Raw genomic sequence first — 18,303 nt, forward strand, 5'->3', positions numbered from 1 at the left:
TTCGAATTTTCTGTTCATTTTTTATGAATTTGTTCACATCTACATTTTTTTATTTCTTCTTTCTTTTTAAATAGGCCTTTTTAATCATAGAAATTCAAATCATCACATTGAAATAAGCCTCAGTGGAGTTAAAAAATAAAATAAAATATTTTCTGTTTATAGCACCTCTACTTGTGATTTTACTGTTTATCTCCAAAAAACTGTGACCTGTCTGTTCATTTTTTTATCTGCGGTGCAGCTATTTCAGTTGATGAATCATATAAATATTGAACAACAGTATGAACTGTGCTGAGACATTGCACTGTGACTTTTAAGCTCATCATTAGCAATCATTCTCATCATATAATTCATGAATATGATGGCAGTGACTGCTAATGATGAGCTTAATGTTAACAGGCATCACCAATCATTTGTATCCAAGTACAAAGTCACTTTTGAAGTGACTGATTCTCAGTCTCCACACATTCTGCTGTCAATTTGCTATTCATCTTGACTTTAGTACGAGCTAACAACGTTAATCCCTTTATGTTCTTGTTTCCAGATACATAGCATGTCAAAAATGACATGAAGTGAATGTAAAAACTAACAGTGTAGAGTTAAAGAAACACATATGTTGACATAGGGGATTTTGTAGCAGCATGCATGCCTTTACATAAAGACATATGGATGTCTTTATGCCTGAAAAAATAAAGCTTTGCTCCTTAATAAAAACAATCCGAACCCCCAGACTTCATTGGGAGGATAACCTTGTCAAGTCTGGCAAATTGTTTTAGATAGCATATACACTCTTTAAACTGAATGTGACACACTATCATCCAGTTTAAAGCTGTCCATTATTTGCACTGGTGTGAAAGCTGCTAAATTCACACTAAATACTGATTCAATTTATCCACTTAAAGTAAAATCAAAAATAAAAATTTCTGTTACTAGAAATAAATGTTAATAGAAATTAAATAAAAACCTTAATATAGTGCATCAGTTTACTAAAGCTGAAATGAAAAATTAATTTAAAAAATTTTAAATTGATAAAAATGACAAAACACAACTAAATTTCTAAACCTTTAACTAAAATGAAAATGGAAAATATAAAAATTAAAATAAAACCTATGCGTATCTTAATGATACTAAAATAACACTTATAAATAAATAAATTAATTTAATTATAGCAATTAATCCTTACTTTGTTCTCATACATTTTGCAAACATCCAAAGAACCTTTTCATTCTACAGCAATATTAGTGAAAAGATCTGTGAGCAATGAACATCTCTGTGACTTAAATCTAGTAATGTAGCATTAATATTATAAGTTAATATATACGTTATGGAACAGCAAGTAAATCGGCAAGAATATCTTGCATTTAAAGACCGATATTTTTCTAAGATCATACAATCTCAACACTATCTCATGACCAATTCGTACATATTTTACGAGGTGGCTAATTTGTATGAATTCGTACAACCTCACTCGTTTGATTTTGTACGATTTGTCTAGACCCCAGTGATGGGTAGGTTTAGTGGCGGGATTAGGTGTAGGTCATTCGTACAAATTCATACGAATTGTGCAACTCGTAAAATACGTACGATTTAGCAAAAATCTTATGAATTTGTACGAGTGAAGTGTGTACTAAGGAACTATACTTTCATTCCGGTGTAATAATCAAGGGAACTTTGCTGCCGTACCATGGGTGCAGCAGGCGCAATAATATTACGCAGCGTGCTCCTTTAATATTAAGAAATGTGTATTGTGCACAAGTAAAGTTTAATTAGAATTTTTATATCAGTAAGTCTCGGGCCATATGTCAGTAAATATGTTAATAGATTTTAACTATACTTAGTATGAAATAAATGTATTTTAAATATATTGCTTTTTTACTAGGGTACATTGTTTTTGCCATTTCTGTTATTTAAGTTACTGATTCCTATGTAACCTTAAACTGCCAGCTTTCAGTACATCTCCTTTTGCAGTTTTTTGTGTAAGTGTCATGCTTTTGGATCCCAGTTCATCCTTAGCGAGCTAACAACAACTGACCTGCACTTACAGTATAAGGACAATAGTACCGGCTATTTCTTTCTCCACACATCTGCTACAGAGAATGTCTTGTGTATTCTGGCTGAACTTGCAGGTTCACCTATGTGTTCTATTATTCTCCATGTGTGCTCTTGCATGGGGACATTTCTGCACAGCGAACATAATTTCTCATGTTTGGAGAGATAACCGAGGGAAAACTTGCTTGAGTATCCACACAATACAAGAGTTACAGTCCAGAATCCAATCTGATTTGGAAAATCTTATAAAACAGTCCGTTACGAATGGAACTGCAAAAAGAACGACTGTTTCTGAACAGGATTTTTCAAAGCCACTCCCCCTGCTTGCCATTGGTCTAAAAACATGTAGCCCCACCCCAGACTCACACCATTGGTAGAGTTAGTGTTGCTGTGCCAGACTGGTCAGAATATATTTTTTAAATTATTATAAAATATAATATTACTATTAAAATATTTATTTTTATACTATACTATACTATAAAGCAAATACAATGTAAAAATCATTTAAAATATATTATTACTCTATAAAAACAAAAACATTTACACTAGCAATAATGAGTAACCTATTACTTTTCTGTTTACTGCAAATTCCTTTAATTGAGTGAAATTTCTATTAATATTCTGAAAGAAACACAAAGACCACATAATACTAACTGACTAAACTTGGAAGTAATGGCAATAAAGGCAATCATAAAGCTGAGAGGCACCTCCTTCTGTGTAACAAGATGCTGTCCCTGATATCAGAGTGTTGGCATGTCTTTGACTCCAGTCATATATCTGACATAAAGTCGTCATGGCTGTAAGCATGTAGTTTTCCAGTGATTTATATTGGGAGTGAGGTTATGAGTAATATGCCTGCAGGATTCAGGAGCTCCTTCATTAGACGGCTTCAGTATTGAGAGATGGGCTCCAACAGAGAAAGTCAAAAGTACATCTGCTGTGCCATTGGCTAGAGAACTGAAAAAAACACTGTTTTTATGGCTTTGCTGTTTGAATATAGGAATTTAAGTAATAAGCAGACATGTTATAACATATAACATGTTATATGACATAATAAAAGAGCAGACATGATCATTAAAAATATAATTTTATTTGAGTTTCTCACTGTCAGTTAAAATCATGGACTGTTATTTTGTCATATTTTTCAGTTCACTTCTGTTGTACTGACTATTACTGTATGCTATCTATCTATCTATCTATCTATCTATCTACCTACCTATCTATCTATCTATCTATCTATCTATCTATCTATCTATCCATCCATCCATCCATCCATCCATCCAAAATAATCCTCAATGGATCGCAAAAATAATGTTTTCAAAAAAGTTTGGCAGAACAATCCCCCGTCTTCCATTGGTTGGAGCAACAAATAATCTTGCCCCCAAATCACACTACCGGTTTTATGTTTAAATGTTAACTTGTTTAATCTCTTATTCTGTTATTGGGACATAATAAAGCACAAAAAACAATATTGTATATTGGATACAAATGGTTGATGGCTATTATCATTAAGTTTAACATTAGCAGTCACCAGTGTTGGGAGTAACGCATTACAAAAGTAATAATATTACAGTAGTATATTACTTTTTGCTGTAACGCAGTAATATAACGCATTACTAATACAATTTGGGTAATATTATTACTCGTTACAATCTCAGTAACGCAAGTTACAACAACATATTTTAACTCAAAATTAAGTGGTGAATTTACTAAGTCACTGGCATCATTATTATACAAAAACATAAACGGAACTATCACAGTGAATATTCTGGTGTGAGTTTTGGACTTGTATCGGTTGTGACAGATCCACTGGAAGAACAGGCTGTGTGTGTTAAGTTAAAGAAAGGATGAAAGGCTCTCAAGTGGTGCACAAAAGACTCTGCCAAAACATCCCTGCACGTGGGGATGATTGCTGTGATTAGGAGTTTTTACTAGAGCAAACGAGTCATAAAACATACTGAAGCGGCTGTGGTCATCATGAGGCTTCAGACCATTCAAACACAAGCAAATAACTATACTTCTGCTTCTTGCTGTCACTGAACGTTATTATGGCCTTGAACTTTTTCTTGCTCGGAAAAAAATGCACATTACAGCCGTCACCAAGTTAGCACAAAGTGTATGGGTGAATATGGGTGTTTCTGTTTGCATTTTTATGTCCAGGGATATAAACATATTTCACTTTTTTTTGTAAAACAGATAGATAGATAGATAGATAGATAGATAGATATTTTTATTAAAATTATTTTAGAAATCTTATTAGAATTTCTATCAATTTTTACACAAATTATGACAGAAATTAAAAGTTTTTTTTTTTTTCATTTTTAAAAGTCCACAAAAGACTGAAAGTGCTTATAGATAAAGAAACACACTATATTTTTCATATATATGTTGATGCATATACATTGTCAAAATATCTCAAAATATCATGAAAGGAAACTCTTTCATGAGAGTTTAACAAAAGTGTTCCCAAACACTAAACCGATACCATTTTACAATGGTGGTGATTTCATATGAACCATCAGTGGGCCATAAACAGAAAAACATATAAATAAGACTGTACAAATTTATAAAAGAGGGCATTTACAAATGTTTTTGAGGATCCATGTATTCTGTGTGAACATTTTCCTCTGTATGCGAAACTTTTCAGAAATGCGAAGGATTTAGTACAGTGTTGTTGTATAAACATACCCTAAATTTGGCAACCAATTTACCAAAATGTAAAACAGATACAAATTGCCATAAAAGTATATGTTGAAACAGCATGTTGAAAATCATGCCTCATTTCTCTCTAGCAGGGCACATCAGGAAGTTTATCATGTAGTAGTAGAATGTGGAGCGAATCAATGGCTGTAAGGTCAATAACACAAATCTGTAAAACGAATGGCTCTGCAGAGTCTTACACAAAGCTGTAAAAATGACTGATGGAGTGCAGCTTGCTGGCAACATGGCAGCCTTGCTGTTTGTATGCAACACTGGAGACCAAAAGGCCCAAATTCAGAGGAAAATGTTCTCTCTTGTGACTTTCATGTCAAGAAGTGTTCTTGTTGATTTGACAGCCAAGGAACACTCTTGATGCACACTGGCTTACAGCCATACTTCACTGGAAGCTCTGTGCAAGTTCTTAGAGACTGAATTTAACAAGAAAAGAGTTGTGAAGAGGGACTTGTAACATACAACACTACATCTATGACTATCCTTGCGCAACACATGGTGGAGCAGGTTCCCCATGTAGGTGTTTATTTGAGAAACAGTTGAATCAATTCATATAATGTATTTTATTTCACATTATAAAACATGTTTATACACTTTAAAAGAGTACATGTTTAAAAATTATGGTAAAATCTTGTAATTTCAATCCTGTGCATCTCCCCGGTTGGACTATAGTTGTAATCCAATATTTTAAAAGTTGTGTGAGTTGCGCCCTCTAGACAAATCGACAAATAGTTCTCACACATTAAACTCTACCGCTTTGACGATACACATGAGAGCCAATGAGGTTTGTGTGGAATTTCTTATGCTCCGCCTTCTTTCTCCTTATATGGTGTTGAACAAGTTCACAAGCACCACACGTGTGAAAACAAACAGATGCTCTTGCTTGCACACCAGATTCAAACTTTTTGTTTTATTTTTAGTTATTAAACAACTGAAATTTCACACAGTGCTGTTGAATGGCTTCTGGAGACTTGGAATAATGGGACAAGACAAATGGACTACTATTATAGTAGTTTTATGAGCTTTTTGGACACAAATGTAATTGTAATTTTGTTGTGATTTTAGCCTATGACTGAGAACTTCTTGTTCATTAGTAATTACCGTGTGTCTCTTGTGGGTTTGTGTTTTATTTGGAATTTTTTATTAAGCTCTTTAAGAGGCATTTTAGAAGCAGAAATATTCCAACGGAGCGGACATGAAGTTCAGCTTCACGGCTCTTAGCTCATTATTTTACAGGTCATATCTGGAATTCCTCAGCTGTGCACCATACTGAGAGAATAAATGAACTGATTTGAACTTCATTTCTATCACATTTCATATTCAAACATTTTTGTTTGACGTTCACACTGAGCTCTGTGTATCCAAATGGATCGGCCAACATTTTGTTTGATGAACTAAAACAATGTTTGTGTCTGTAAGAGGCTGCAGTTATTTAATGCACCTGAATAAATGAATGATTTGCATTTTTCATTTTTGAAATGTATAACCTGCAACCCAATTCTATTTTTTTTTTTTTGTGAGCTAAAAATGTCTGTGGTGGACAACAAGCAGGAGATGTGAATTCATTTATCACCTATCATAACTGGCTCTTAGGAAAATCTGATGAAGCATGATATGTGAGAGATGAGACCATTTAAATTGTTTCATTTTACTCATAAGAACAGCAGTGACCTTGAGTTTAGAGCAGGCCTGCAGCTGTGCTTTTATACTTTTCTTCTGAAACAGAGAGAGAGAGTAAAAGAACATACGCCTGAAAGAATCAGATTTTATATTAGTCCCAGTGTCATCTCTCTATAAACCAAAAGGTGTTTCATGGCATGTTTACTCAAAAATTAAATCATTTACTCACTCGATTGTTCCAAAACTGTACAAAACACGATATTTTCAATTTAATTAATTATTTAATTTTTAAAGTGCTTTATTGTCCATACAATTGAAGTCAGTAAGGTCCAAAATTATTTTGAACCCCATCGACTTTCATTGTAAGACAAAAGGATTCTTCAAAATATCTTCTTTTGTTGTGTTCCACAGAAGACAAAGTCATACAGGTTTAAAATGGTGTTAGGGTGTGTAAATGATGACAGAATTTCTCATTTTGAGCAACTTCCCTTTAAAATGACTCACAACAATGGAGTGCCATAATGATCCCATTCATTTTCATGACATTTGGAGAGAAGAATCATTTGTTAGATTGCCTTTTACCTCAAAACACTTTACCTCAAATCACTTCTTCTGAACTCAGGATCCCAAAACTCCTAAAATTACAAACCTTCAAAAATGGAGCCATAAAGAAACAAGGCCTTAAAATGTAATGTCTAGGTTTGTGATTATTACCACTGCTCATGTTCTGAAAGGCTGTACTAACTTTTTATGATTTCAACTGCAGTTTCACCCTGGCATGTTAAAAGATTCTTTGTATAAACATGCTTGACGTGTTTTAAAACTACATCCATGCACCTACAAACACGCAAGCATGCGTGACCTTGTCATCTCACAAAGAAAAAAGACCAGATGACATGCATGTATCTTCAGGGTGCTTTTTCAGGACATATGATAAACTGTCAAGAACGTCACACCCAACAAATAAATCTTTTATGTGAGGCGAAAAGAAAAAGGACATGCTTTGATTTGCAAAACTAGTCACAGGCAGCTGTGTTTACGATGCTCGCATCCTTCATAAGGTTATAGAATCAAACATAACAAATAAAAGAACATCTATAAACATGTACAGACTTATTTATTGCCTATTAACCAGAGAATGCTTTGGCTTCAGTGTTATTGTGCATTTAATAGCAAGGATAATGGATGACATACAATAGTAATCCCTGTTTTAAAGGGGTCATATGATGCTTTTTTAAAGATCATTATTTTGTGTATTTGGTGTAACAGAATATGTTGACATGCTTTAATGTTCAAAAAACACATTATTTTTCAAATACTGTACATTATTGTAGGTCCTCTATGCCCCGCCTCTCTCAAACGCTCATGTTGTCCATTATGTAGTACTTTTTGGGATGAAACAGAATCAGAATTGCACTCAGTTCACAGGAAGTGACAGTGTCTCCAAACAATCACAACACAAACTGTGATGTAAACACATATGGATTCGTAATTTAACCTTGGCACAGTCCATATTTTGGTGACCATTTGGCAGCAAACCATGTGTATTTAAGTGCAATTCACTGAAACTTCTGGTCATAATTACCTTAAACAAAGGGCCAAAAATCTATCTTAGGACTGAGGATTTTGTATGGCACAAAACATGAATGTTTCCTTCACAAATGAACAGTGTTGGGAGTAACGCATTACAAAAGTAATAATATTACAGTAGTATATTACTTTTTGCTGTAACGCAGTAATATAACGCATTACTAATCAAATTTGGGTAATATTATTACTCGTTACAATCTCAGTAACGCAAGTTACAACAACATATTTTAACTCAAAATTAAGTGGTGAATTTACCAACACCGCAAAACAGCACCAGAGAAAAAAACAAATCCCTGAAGTAAACCCTGGGATAAAGGGGGTTACACACATAAATATGCAAGCCCTGTAAGTCTGACTAGATTTTAACATCGAAAGGGTTCGCCAAACCTCTGGGTAGTACAGTTTAAAGTGAATTGGAGAACAGATGTTCAGAGCTGCTCCAGTGTTCATACATATAAAATAGTACCTTTATTTGTTATTTGTCTTGCCTGCAACCCAACTGTATAAATGGCTCAAATGTAAGTATTTGAGAGTTAAATTCATACAGTTGGGTTTAAAATGCTTCGATTTTGCATGTTTTTAATTTTATTAACACCATAAAGTGAGTGAAACATTTCAGATTTTTTTTTTGTCTTTTGCTGTAATGACAGCAGAAATCAAGCTTCAGGACCTTTTTATATTATTCAGCTTATTCTTGTGTTTGCATGCTTTGTCTCTTTTGGAACATCATGGTCATCCTGCAAGGGTCAGTTTTTAATGTCCCCTACTGTGGAACTGGCTTTTTCCTGTTAAGCAAAAATGTGTTCCCCTGCCAACTGCTTAAATTATGGTAAGCAAATTATGCCTTTTATTAAATCACAATTCTGCCAATTTTGTCAAGATTAACAACCTTGCCAAAAGGCAACATTCCGTGTATACGTCATTGATAAGGCAATCCCATAAGGATTAAGAAGCTCAGATTGATCTAATGTATAATTTATATGTTTCTCAAGTCCTACGTCTGGTTGAGGCTGGTGCACATTTGTCTATGAAGAGCATTTCAAATAAATGAGTTACAAAGTAAACAATAGGTTTTACTGATGTTTTTAAGTTTGTCATCGAATTCTGTTACCACAGATCTAACATCTCTAGAAATACTTCACAACCACCAAAATATGAAGATAAAAACAACACAGATGGGGTGATGTTAACATTTGTTCTGTTATGCTTGGACCATATTTGGCTGTCAACCTCGAAAACAATATGAAAGTGTTTCAGATGTGGTGTAGAAACCACTGTTGCTTTGGCCTGAATGCCTCTTCAGTTGGCATAAATGCACCTGATAGAATCGCTCCTTCCTTTTGTTTTTTTTTATTTTGACTTGCAGCCACTTTTTACAACACTGTAAGTGGAGTTAATGGGAACTTTATGGTGGCACCGCTGGGTCCCGTTCATCCAAACTTGCAGACAGAGATTATTCTCAGCTCCACCTCAGTCCACAGTGAGTCACCATCTGACAGCTGTTCCAAACTGACTCAGGCCAGGTCTTCAAACAAGTGTTTACCTTGCCCACAGTGTTGTGTAATGCTAACGCCCTTGAAATATTGCAGGACTTATTTACTTGAGAAGAAATTGAGAGTTTAGTAGAGAGTTTGTGATGCTTGAAAACCCTAAGAACCAATTAAGCGCACATGCATAATGCTTTCTTGATTTATCCACTAAATACGAGGTTCAAAGAGTGCATTCTTTAAGACTGTTACTCTACAGTGTCAAGATTAATGACTCAATATATGCATCTTGTCCCCTAAGGGACTATTTCAAAAGGATATAAAAAACCTGGACTTCCTGAACTGTTTCAGTGTGATTAAAGTTCATTGGCTAATTAGACAGATGGGACACTGTATGTGTTTAGGAGCTCAGAAGTTTGGACCGTGTTTTATGCAGCTCTTTTAACTGAAGCCATTGTGGTTACCGTATCTCTTGGATCGGATTGATTAAGCTGGATGGGACTCAAGTTGGATCCTCGTTTCTGGCATAGCTGCTTTCTCATGAAAGATCAGCATCTAAACGGGAAGGAGTGATGGATGGGTTATATGGTTTATGTATGTGGGTTTGTATACGTGCTTAGCTGTGGTTTAGGGACAAAACTGTCCCAGAAGTGAGCTAAATCTGACAAACCTCCCTTTGGGGAAATCTGAAATTGGAAAATGTATTCATAAATAAAACAAATAAGGGTTTTAATTTTTTTTAACCCAGTTTCATGAGAATGTTTAATTTGTTCAGTATGCTGAAATTGGGATTATGGATTGTACAAAAACATTCTACCCGGAAAAAAAAGTACTACCTTTTTGTACGTTCTAAGATATAGGATATCTTACGCCATTTTGTACAAATTATTACTATGAGAATATGTTTTTTTTTTTTTTTTATAATTATTTTTAAAAGCAAAATGTTAAGGTATGACTATTTAGATAGCTAAGTAAACCTAGAATTAGACTAATATATTAAAATACTTAGAATTAGACTAAAATATTTGTCTAATATCAGAAAAAAATAATATTTGTTAAATGACATCATTAATTAATATTTTCAATAATTAAATTTTTTTTTGATGGTTTGATGTCAAACTTATTTTTTTCTACTGGTTTACATAACATAATTTTTTATCAAAACATGAACTTACTAATGGAAATGTTTCTTCAGAAGGAAATAGAATGTGATTGCTTTTGTTTTAAAAGCGTGATGTTATGATGACACCTTTATTCCACTGGAAAAGCTCTACTTTCATAAGCCCACATTACTGGCAAATACAATGGAAGTGTCCGGATAAGGTGTAAGAGGGTTTTGCATACATATTTGGCTCTTGGTAGTCTCCATTTTCTAATTTCCATGGTCATAATGGATTTTTCATGCAGTGACAGCTCTTATTGAAGTGGCTTTAGAGAGTCATTAGTCTGATGTTCTTGAGTTGATGTACAATATGAATGGGAATACTAACAGACCTGCTTGTTCTCCACCATCTGCTGTGCACCTCAGGAGAACCACTCCAGTTGGCTCGTCTTTTCAGACTAGTTCTAAGAATAAATGCATCTCCTCACTGTTTCATCGTTGTTTAGTGCTTCACTGACCTTCTGGTGTTGTGTCTGTCTTCACTTCTTCACTCCTGAGGAGATCCAGTTATAAGGCATTGCCAAGTGTAACATCCCCTGTAACTGTAATATGTCTAGTCAGGGTGTAAAATAAAACAATGCCTGTGTTTCTAAACTGTCTTTCTCTAGACATTGACATATCCTGTGGATGACAACTCAAATCAACACTGTTGATGTTCCAGGCAGAACTGAATCTTGAGTGATGATTAATGTGAGTCTCATGTAGAAAAAATATGAGAAGAGGTTATTAAGGTTAAAACAGCAACATGTCTTCATGAATCATATTGGAGTTGCCATCGGCTCCATGAATCTGAGGGGTCAGAAAACAAACACAAACCATAAATGCATTATACAAACAATAACATCCTTTTGGCCAGTGGAGTCTTACATATAAAGTTCTTTTATATCACATTTATTTGTCAGCAGGGCTTTGTTTGTTATTTGTTTGTTGATCAGTTGCCATAACTCTCTTTCATTTGCTGGAGAAGAACATCACAGAACATCTGTACTGCACCAGAACATTTATTTCAGTTACCACAGCGTTTTGGAAGATCTTATGAAAATGTGAATCACACTTGTGTTTCTTAGTATTTTTGTGTTTGCGTGAAGGGAATGAACGCCTGCATTATGTCACTGTATGAGATATAAACATTTTCTTTCTGATTTATCACACAATTTGTGTAAACACAGCTTGAGGGTGTTATGCCCAGGTTTATGTATTCATGTATGTAACAGTTTGTCAAGTATTTCTTTATTTTTCTATATTTTATATTTTGGGGGAAAATTATCATACTGAAAATACTGCAGTTTCATAGAAATGTATAATTGCATTAATACATTGTTAATGTGCTGATTTGGTGCTCAGGAAACATTTCTCATTATTACCAGTGTTGAAGCTTAATATTTCTCAGATTTATTTCCAGATTATTTGATGGAAAGAAAGTTTAAACAGCATCTATCTACCTATCAATCAATCAATCTATCTATCTATCTATCTATCTATCTATCTATCTCAATCAATCAATCAATCTATCTATCTATCTATCTATCTATCTATCTATCTCAATCAATCAATCAATCTATCTATCTATCTATCTATCTATCTCACTTACTGGAAAGTTGTCCTTCAGTGAAGTATGACCTCAGCTGCACATATACATGTAAATCAATAAATTCTATAGAACAGGGGTCAGTAACCTTAGGCACACATGCCAGCGCTGGAGGGGAAACCACTGGCACGCAAGCAAAAATAGCAAGAGAGATTAATATTATATGCATTTATTTTATCTATCTATCTATCTGTCAGTCAGTCAGTCAGTCAGTCAGTCAGTCAGTCTGTCTGTCCGTCTGTCTGTCTGTCTATCTATCTATCTATCTATCTATCTATCTATCGTCTGTCTGTCTGTCTGTCTGTCTGTCTGTCTGTCTATCTATCTATCTATCTATCTATCTATCATTACAACTGAAGCATGGTGGTATGGCCTCAGAGAAATTTACAACAACAACAAAAATTCACATGATATAAATCACAAAAAAAGAAAGATGTCCAGGTCATAAATTCTTATGAATGATGGATACATCTTCAAAGCGGGCCTCATTTCAGCTCAAACTTGTTGAGGCGTCTCATGTTGGACAGTGACATGAAGCCCAAGGTGATGTCTAAGCTTGTTTGAGTCCCATTACATGCGCTTCCTTAGTGACTCAAAGTTTCCATTTCCCAAAGGGTGTGAGAGCTGGTTAAAAATGGTCACAGCATTGAGAGGAAACATGATATTCATTTAGGAAGAGGGCAAAGGCTAAAATGTTTTACAGTAAGAAATGTTTTTAAGGAAATTCAACATTAATGTGAGCAGCACACCTGAATTTGCAATAGCAAATTGGCAAGGTAGCTATGTGCTCATTTGTTTATCTTGTCAAGTATTGTGCTCTTTGACATTAGTCTTAAAGCGGACAGCGTCTCTTTCATAACTCAAAAAATGCTCCGGGTGATCTCCTTTGTACATTTCTGAACGGTCTCCAGCTACATAATCAAATAATCCATCAAATAAGCAAACACACAGCTGTTCTTTGCCATGCCTGCATCAGTCAAAGAAATACAACACACCCTTCACTATATATAAAAAAAGCTTTGTCAGAAAACCTAAAATGTGGTCTGTATTGGGTTTGTCTTTGTGTGATGTTTGTACTTCTGTGTTTTGAAGTCTTTTATGTCAGTCAGTGTCTTTTATATTGATATGGTTTTTGATATATTTAATATTATAAAGGCCTCATTTCCTGTCTTCCTTATTCATTGTTTCCAGTAATGTCTTGTACTTGGGTGTGTCTCAATCCACTCCTTAGTCAGTTTCTAAAGATATCAAAATATTCATACTTCTCTGCTATATAGTAAGTAAAAATGTGACAAGATTCATATGTCTGAATTCACAGTTTCATTACTTTTGACAAGATTCTGAAGCTCCCATATAAACATTACTTTACTATCCCATAAGGCCACAGGAGTGGATTGGTAAATGGTGGGTAAGTTGACAATTGACCGTGCTGACATGATAGATGTAGTTTGTCCAGATTATACTACACACATTCTTACTAAATATACTTTTACAATGGTCACAAAAGAATACTGGATCTACTGAATGAGTATGCGATTTCAGAGTCGTGCAGAAAAGTGGCTGCCAATAGAAATAACTAATACACTATAAAAAGTCAGTGAGGATGCATTTATTTGTTAAAATAACTGTTTTCTATTTTAATATATTTTGTAAAAGTAGTTTATTCCTGTGATTGCAAAGCTGAATTTTCAGCATCATTACTTCAGTCTTCAGTGTCACATGAGCCTTCAGAAATCATTCTGATATATGCAGATTTTCTGCTAATTTCCTACTTTTATCAATGTTGAGAATAGTTATACTGCTTAATATTTTTTATGAAAACACATTTTCTAGTATTTTTTTTAAAGTTTGAATAAACAGCATCTGAGTGATCATTGTCTCAATGTTTAGTGGACCAAGGCCCTTTAGTAAACAAATTCATCGTGCTATACTGATTCATGACATATGGAACAAATGAGTTGAAGAAGATATTATAATGTCATCAGGAGCCTCTGTGCAGCTTGATGAGATTAAAACCTGGATTTTAACAACCTTTACACAAAGAGGAAGCAAGATACACCGGGCACCATGTCAGCTTTCCACTAATGTTCTCTATTGTGCTCTCTGTTGTGAGATGTATTATATCAGATCTATAAAGATTCCCTAGAACACACAATAGGCCTGTGAGCACCTTCTTCCATTCTGTAATTCCCCTTTTTGAGCCATCTGTGCACAGTGAGGATGCCACTGCCAAACCTGTAATGGCTGAGATTTTCTAATGCAGCTGTTGGAGGGAGAAAAGGTTTGCAGCTCAATTTACAGAGGAAAGCTTTTACATTAGTAAGACTTAGACAGCAAGTTAATCGTCCTGCCACAGTTTGTTCCAAAGGTAGACCCCATTTATTCCATGGAAAATAAATAGGTTCAGGTAATAATAGTAGGACGGTTTTAACAAAAGTGATTCAGGGAATCTACTCTACACCACAAATGGAAAAAGCCTATGTGTTTGAGCATCATCGGGGAGTGAAACATGTGGTTTCATACAAACAGAAGACCCGGATTCTTAGTAGCTTTGTTTTTTCCATGTCTTTAAGACTCTTCATTTCGGCAGTACTGAACACATCTCTTTAGCTGTCACATCTGTCAAGTCTAGTGCAGAAAACAAATTATATTTTATTGTTTCATGACTTGAAGACTTGTGCATTCATTATGGCATTGTAAGTGCCAGGGGTGGATGAAAAGGGAAAATATTGCGCAAGTCCCTTCAGTATGAGAGTTTGCTTGTTTATAAATATCAAAAATATTAAAAATAAAATAGAATAAAAAAATAAAAAAATAAATAAAAATCACTAAATCCATACCAGACTGTTCTAAAAATAAATATTTAATATAATATCTATTTAATACAATGCAATTAAATGATTTAATTATATAATTACTACTATTAATAAAAAAACAAATACAATTTATATGTATATATATATGTGTGTGTGTGTGTGTGTGTGTGTGTGTGTGTGTGTGTGCGCGCGCGATATATATATTTATGATATATATATTTTTTTTTTTTCTATATATAAATATATTTTTTTTAATCAAAATGTTTTATTTCTGTGTGTGTGTGTGTGTGTGTGTGTGTGTGTGTGTGCGTGCGTGATATATATTAATGATTTATATATGTTTTTTTTTTCAATATATAAATGTATTTTTCTATAGTTGTCTATATAAAGAAGAAAAATACAAAATAAAAACATTTTCAATAATGGTCCCAGACTTTTGAACCCCTCTCAGATAGGCCTATTACTTGGTGATCTCATTCTATTTAAATTCAGCTTGAAATGCTGAAAACCAATCAAATATATACATGTTTTCACAGTCTTGTCAAGAAATCTTAGTGTTCAGTATGAGAACAACAGGCAAAAGGAAATCAAAAAGAAGGGGTTAAGAAAACAGATTCCAGTCTAAACGCATGAAACCATGACTTAATCAGTGAGTGTCTGGCCAGGTTCTAGGCAGGAGATGTGGGCTGCGTGGATGGATGGATGGGGCTTGGGTCCAAGGCTGGGCTTTCACAGCATTAAATAACATCTGTCAGTCAAATTACTTCCACTTCCAGAATCATCCATTGTTAAAGGATCTCAGAGGGTGTTAGGTCTGTTGTTTCCTGCTCTAGATTCACTGAAGCCCACAATACTAATATACATCTGCGTGCTCACACCTGCCATGATATAAAATAAAGTTTTAACTGTTAAACTGTGTGACAGGACATGTTTCACATGCCATAATGACAAAGAAATTTAATCTATATTTCCATATAATTTAACCGTGTTCAGCTGCTGTGTGAATGCAGTCATTGTTTCACACAGAAGATTAATGTGTGTCATTATTTATCTCAGATATGTAATTTTTTCTGCATGTCATGCTCCAGATGGTCCCCTGAAACCATTTTGAAAACATGCAACATTTTCATGTCAAATTTGAATGTTTTTCCACCTGAAGTCAGCTCTAATCTGCATGTTGGACAAATGCCACCTTGCGGCGAATATTTATACTGCAAGTCTGCAACATGGGAGATAATATTTTTTGCAAACACTTACGTGAAATAATGATATCTGTGTCGTTTGGGTTTGTTTTATGAATTTATATTAAATCGCTTGCGCACTGCATCCCGTGAAATGACTATAGTAGCAGTACCAGCTTCGACCACATGAAAGGCGGAAATACGAAAAACAATCGAAAATTTTTAGCTGCCAAAAACAAGGAATCGCTTAATTAAATTAGTCAGAATTTTTGATTTGATTAGTCAGGATAGACTTGCTGCTTTAGTGAAATGTAACTGACAAATGAAAAATAACAGACGTTTTAATAGTTGAAAGTTACCATTTCTAAGGCCTGTAAAACATTTAAATCCCTACTTCCTTAATGGGAAATGACGCAATAATATTCTCTAGCGACTGTAAAAACCTACACATACAGTATCCAGTACATGTCAGAAACAATTTATTTATTTATTTTTTTTTTAGGGAAAAACAGAAATCGTGTACAGGCATAAATAATCTCATAATTCATCTCAACTAGTTTTTCAACACATACAGAAATGTAAATTTGTGTGTGTGCATCACTTGCAGCATGTAGCAAAAAAGCAACACATGTAATACTGGCCTATTGTTGCACATTATTGGTTTACACACTCCCATTTTGAGTCAGATCACTCGTTTGTATTACAATAGGCTAAAGCTGTAAACTTTTTGATCAAGAAAAAATGCACATATTTATTTTTAGCTGTCTTTTATGACAAATGATTTCCTCTCGTCAGATGCAGAACTGTGTGAGTGAAACCTCAGTTCAAACAGTACTGTGAACAAAGATGACTGCTGCAAGACTCATTTAAATTCTTCCTGCTGGCTGGCCGTTTTCTCAAACACAATGCTGAAGGCTCTCCAGAGCACACATGTAAAGGTAAATAGACTGTTGCTCTGAACATTTCTTGGTAAGCTCATTACAATTCCCCTTGGTGTTTTGTTCTGTTCCGCCGTTGTTTGTTTGCATTACCTGAAACCAATTAGTGGATTTTCTTGGTTGTAAAGGTCTGTGTCAAAATGAGCTTTTACTGGAAATGTATCACAGCAAACATGATCAGTCTTGACTGTTGAACTGATCCTTAAAAGGTCACACAAACTGAAACAGTAATGTGTAGATTTTCCAGTGAGATGAAAAAGTGGGATAATCATCAGCTCTTAATAACATTCATCGTGCATTTTCATTGAGGTAATATCAAGCCGCTACATCCTCAAGTCCAACATGTAATTATCCTCAATCATTCTGGAGCCTTGTTTGAATAAATAATGGTAAATCTGTTTAAAGTGCCTGCGGTTTTGGTTAAATAGCAATGATTTACGCAAATGTATTGCAGCACTTCTGTAATAGACTGTGGTTTCAGGGTTCAGCAGCCTCTGACCCACAGACAGTTATTTATGGTCAGTAAAACAGCTGCTGTTATGTGCAAAAACCCAGATATGTTGGAATTCTGGTTGTGTTCATGGTCTGTTAACATCTTGAGTCATTGGTATGGATTTAAAACACCTTTAAATTTTTATAAACCACATCACACAACCACAAGGTAATCTGCAAACATTAGCAGATTACGCTATATAAACATTAGCAAAAGCGCTATATAAATGCATCATTCATTCATTCATTCATTCATTCACATTTCCAACAATAGTACAGTATGGATTGCTGGTAGAGAACAGTGATCCACACTGTGCTGTTGGGAATTTTGGTAAATGTTTATATGTATTATTTTAAATGCATTTTTTTGACAGTTATGGCATGTAATTTCTTTTAAAAAGTGAATAGACCGCAGCTGGATGCAATCAAAGGCACAACTGCTCTGAAGGTTCACTCTAATTGTGCGTAAAAGGGGTAATCGAGCCGCTTTCAGAGAGACTGTTTACTTTAGCTGCATTCATCGTGAAACTTCCTAACATTATTAGGAAAGCGATTTGCAAAGATTCTTTAAAAAAACCTTACACTCACTTCTTCTGTAGGTGAAGCTGGATCTCGAATGATTCGCGCAAACATAGACGCATTTATGTAGATCGGGGGTGCATTCCCTTCAA

The sequence above is a fragment of the Sinocyclocheilus rhinocerous genome, unplaced genomic scaffold (genome assembly GCF_001515625.1).
Source record: "Sinocyclocheilus rhinocerous isolate Xijiao unplaced genomic scaffold, SAMN03320098_v1.1 scaffold603, whole genome shotgun sequence".
Taxonomy (NCBI): domain Eukaryota; kingdom Metazoa; phylum Chordata; class Actinopteri; order Cypriniformes; family Cyprinidae; genus Sinocyclocheilus; species Sinocyclocheilus rhinocerous.